This window comes from Tupaia chinensis, unplaced genomic scaffold, assembly GCF_000334495.1.
Source record: "Tupaia chinensis unplaced genomic scaffold, TupChi_1.0 Scaffold000612_1, whole genome shotgun sequence".
NCBI classification, from domain to species: domain Eukaryota; kingdom Metazoa; phylum Chordata; class Mammalia; order Scandentia; family Tupaiidae; genus Tupaia; species Tupaia belangeri.
Genome location: NW_006160131.1, coordinates 829,931 through 834,862, shown reverse-complemented (window position 1 = coordinate 834,862; position 4,932 = coordinate 829,931).

Genomic DNA, 4,932 nt, shown 5'->3' with positions numbered 1-4,932 from the left:
AGCCCCGGCGAGCCTCTACCCCGTCTCTGGCTTCAGCCTTTGGAGCCCTAGAGCCCCCAGTAGTTTGAGGGCCCCTACTACCAAGTCCTCAGGCCGGGTCGAGTTGCGGCAGGAGCAGCAGACCTGGGTCCTAGTCGGGGACCCTAGTGATGCTCAGATTCAAGAAGTGTCTATGAAAGGTCCAGAAAAGCCGGCTGTGGGTCGGAGGTCGAAACCTAGCAGCCCACCAGCAGGTGGATAGAGAGCCGCTTTGCCTGCTAATGTCAAAAAATGATATAACTACCAATATTTTAAAACCCAGATACTTAAGCCACGTTAGGAACCCAGATTTTCGGACCAGCCAATGGCGTGGTGGTGAAGTGGCCAGCTGCACAGTTAGGGTTAGGACCTGGCAACCTGATAGGGAGAGACCGCAGGGGCACCATGCCCCGTGGGAGCTGCATTCTCCCTTACTCCCCCCTCTCCAGTGCCTCTCTCTAGGGGGCACATGGGCCCTTGGCAAATTTCAAAAAATAAATGACAGAAATTCAGATTTCTAGTTTTTCACAAAAAAAAAAAAAAGAAAGAAAGATGTAGTCTTGTATTCCCACAAGAAAACAGTGGGCTGGAGACGAATGGGACTGTCCCTCTACAGGTGGCTTCCTCTTTTAAACTAGCCTGTTCCTTGGCCTTCAATGTCTATGGTAGCTGACCTGGGCCCTAGGTACTTTTGAATCAGTTACTCCTGCTCTAGCTCAGGCCCTGGAATGTTGTTGGTTCATTTCGTTCTTGTTTTCAAGGAACTACCCTCTTGGGACCAGCAGGTGGCATGATTGTTAAGGCACTGGACTCCCAGCTAACCGGGTTCAAGTCCTAGACCTTGTGGCTTGCTTTCTCACTTTTCCCCTCTCTCCCTCTCTCTCCGTGTCTCTGTTAAGTGTACATGCTCTGTAACAAATTAAAAAATAATAATGATAAATAAATAATTCTTGTAAAAAAAAAAAAAAACCAGAAAAGAAATTACCCTCTTAAATGTATGAACTTCTTTAGGATTAAGTCCTGAACCTTCTCTTCTGGGTATTTTTAAAAATTGTTATTATTTGCCAGAGGGCACACGTACTTGCCAGAGACAGACGGGGAGAGAGAGAAAGCAGCCCCCATGGGAGTGGTCATACCATAACCCTCTCACTTCTCCATCCGGTCAGGGTTTGGGGCACACATGCACAAGCCCTCGCAGTGCCTGGCATGTTTCTCAAGCCCCCAGGTCAGATTCCAACAGTGTGGTTGGTCATGTGGGATCTGGGTTCTTTAACCAATAGGCCATGGGCTGGGTCATCTATTTTAAATTAGCTATTTTATTGTTAAAGTAATACATTCTTATGGGGGGAGTATGTGTGGGGAGACAGACAAAAGTCCTCTGTCTCCCGCCCCGCCCCGTGCTCCTTCCCAGAGAGGAGCCTGTACCCGTGCGAACAGGGCAGGAGCAGGTACTGGGGCTCCATGAGGAATGGGGTTTTGTCAGTGTGGTCACTGCTGAGTCCCAGCACTTAGAGTAGTGCTCAGCACACAGGAGGTGGTTAGTAAATAATTGGTAAGAGAATTAATATTTATTCTAGAATCTGGAATCAGGTTGTGAAGAATGAGTAGGAGTTTAGCAGGAAGAGAAAAGGCCTTTTCAGCAGAGGAAACAGGAAATGCAAAATGGGGTGAGGGGTGGGGGGATACAGGCCGCTTGGAATGGCAGGAAGGTGGGATGGTGAGTTTGGTTGAGGTTGAGGTTGGGACTCAAAGGGTCTGTAATTCCCAGCTAAAGAACAGGCCCTTTTCCCTGAACTCAGAGGGATGTGTTTAAGTATGGGAGTGACCAGCGTGAATTTCCGTGGCTATGGTAAAGGGAAGGGATGGGGGGGTGAGTTCATTATAGCCAGAAGAGAAGGGGAGGCCTAAGCCAAGGAGATCTGCACAGAGGGAAGGCCCGTGGTCCCCAAGGTCCCCGTTGGAAACTGGACCCCAGTAAGCTGCCCTCTGTGGGAAGCAGGGATGGAGAAATTGAGAGCGCTCTTCTGTAGAGCAGAGATGCCCACCGCTCTCCGGAATGGGGAAAACTAGCTAAGGACAAAAAGATAGGCCCGAGAGCCGGCTGAGGCCCTGCAGAAACTGACGACCAGGCAGAGGGTGGGAGAGGCGGCTGTGCAGCAGCAGGACAGGGAGAGCTAGGAGGGCAGCCCAGCAGGGCCCCTGACCGCGCCTTCGCCTTCGCCTTCGGCAGGAAGAGGAGCCATGGGCCAAGGCCAGCGCAGCCCAGGCCCAGCTCCAGCACCCCACACAGTTCCAGCTCAGCTCGGCAGGTCTCTGACACGCTGCATAGCCTGGGGCAAGCTCTTCTCAGCTTCAGTTTCCTGATCTGTGAAATGAGAATAACGGCCCATCTAGTGTACTGAACCCAGTGCTGGAAGCCTGCAGCCTTCTAGGGTTTGAATCCTCAAGTCAGCCTGAGGGTACGCTAATGGGTGCCCAAGGCCCTAAGGAGCTGGAGGGCTGAGAAAAGAGAATCAGGAATCAGGGCTTGACAAGCCCCGGTCAAAGGTGCTTTCTCCTCCTTTCTCTTCTCTGCACTACCATTAAAAAGGCGGGGGGTGGGGGTGTGTGTGTGTAATGAGCACCACTCAGAGTGGCCAAGAGAAGAGACCCCATAAACCATGAGGACCTGCGAGGCCCGGGCCTGGACCGTGGCACAGCACACAGCCCAAAGCCCCCCATGGTCGTGTGCCTTCTTGAGACCACGCTGGCAAGGCTCCAGGCCAGAAAGCAGCCCCCGCCCCACCCGGTACACACACTGGGTCTGTACCAGGCCTGGAGCAAGGTGTCTGGAAAGAGCTGAGGCGGAGGGAGGAGGCGCGTTAACTAGTGTAGCCTGGGAACTATGCTTAACTCTAGGCCCAGGACGAAGAGGACTCAAGTTTGTGGTGAAGATCTTTTTTTTTTTAATTTTTAAAATTATTTTATTTAAGTTTATTTATTTACTTTTTTAGGACGCAAGTTTGTGGTGAAGATCTTTTTTTTTTTAATTTTTAAAATTATTTTATTTAAGTTTATTTATTTACTTTTTTTTTTAATTTGACCAGAGGGACAGAGAGAGAAAGCACCAGGTCTAGGTCTGGGACTCGAACTGTGGTCAGCCATGTGGTAGTCCAGTGGCCCTAACTACCAGGCCACCTGCCAGGCCCCCCCCCCCTTTTTTGAAAGACTTTTTGCTGTAGAGTGCGTGCACTGGCCAGAGAGACACAGAAAGACAGAAAGACAGAAAGAGGGAAGTCACTCCCCCCGGGGAATGACCATACTGCAATCCCTTCATCTCCATTCTCCTCTCGGGATCTGGGACACACACCCACACGTACCGGCATGAGATTTAAGCCACCGGATCCAGGACTCGAACTGCAGTTGACTATTTAGGAGTCCAGCGATGTAACCATTACACCATCTGCTGGCCCCAATCTGTGGTGAAAATCTACCCAGCTTCTGTGACTGAAGGGTTTGGTGCACAGCCCTAGAAGGGGGCAGTGGGGCAGTGAATGCCACCTTGTCCCTGTAGAAATACCCACGTGAGGCCCAGCCGTGGTAGTGCACGAGACAGGACCCATTGCCTGAGGCTGGGGCCATATGGAAGGCCTGGGTTGGGATCCTGGACCACCCTCAATGGGAGGTAATCAGGTCAGCAGGGAGAACCCCTCATGATGGGTTAGTGCCCTTAGAAGAAGAGATAGGGGCCAGGTCTGTGGCCTAGCAGCGAAGGCAACCGGATCCCGCATGGCCGCTGGGTGGTTTGAGTCCCTGACCCAGCGATTCGAGAAACACCTAAGTGTGCGTGTGCGTGTGCGTGTGCCCAACCCCCACGGAGGGAGAAATGAGACAGGTGGGACACAGCTGTTCCCTGCGGGAAGTGCTTTCCCGCTCCCTCTCTCCCTCGCTCTGTCTCTCCGTCTCTCGTGAGTTCACACAAGCTCTACTCACAATAAATACATTTTGAAAGGACGAAGGGACAGAAGAAGGCCTGCTCCCCTTCCTGCTCTTTGTCGCATTGGGGTGCAGGAGAGAGATGGCAGCCGCACAACAGGCAGGGGCCTGTAGCAGCCCCAGGACCTGCTGGCACCAGACCTCAGACACACCTGTCTCCAGGGCTGTGAGAAGCACGTGTGTGTTGTCGAAGCCCCTTCCCCAGCCAGCAGCCTGGTGTGGCAGCCTGAGCCGACAGAGGCCCCAAGCAGAGCCACGTGAGCCGGTCTGGATGCACGCGTCTCTCTGGGCAGTACCTGCTCTGCTCCCCTGCCCAGGGGCTGAGTCTGTGCACACCTGGGGGCACGTCCCTGGCGTGCCTGTGTGCAGGTGTGTCTGTCATGTGCATCTGTCCAAGGCACTGAACCCGAGGTGTCCTTCTGGGGAAGAGCCTACATGTTTATGACCTGCACACCAAGTAGCCTGAGTGTGCATGACACGCATGCAAGTCTACACACCTGGCACGCACGCAGGACAGCCCCGGGTGTCTGGGGCAGGAGCAGGTGTGAGACGAGCGTGAACAGAGTGTGTTGTGGACACAGTTCCCAGCGTGTGTGTACGCATGTCCACAGGAGCTCTGCCAGGATGGTCAAAGGTGCCTCGGTTGCGAGCGTGCGCTTCTTCGTGTCTGGACACACACAGGCTCCCTGGGCTGGGCACCCGGAGGCTGTGCCGTGTGTCAGCACTGTGTGGGTGCTGCTGAGGGTGCGTGGGTGGCATGTGTGCGCGCGCGTGAACGTGTGTGCGTGTGTGTGTGAAGAGGCGTTCACTCTCTTAGACCTCGCTTCTCCCTGTGGTTGGGTTTCTATAGAGACGCTTCCTGTGGCGGAGAAAAGAGGTAGTGAGCGGGGCTGCAGGATGTGAGGGCCCGCAGGGGGCGGGCCGCTCGCCCCGGCGCCG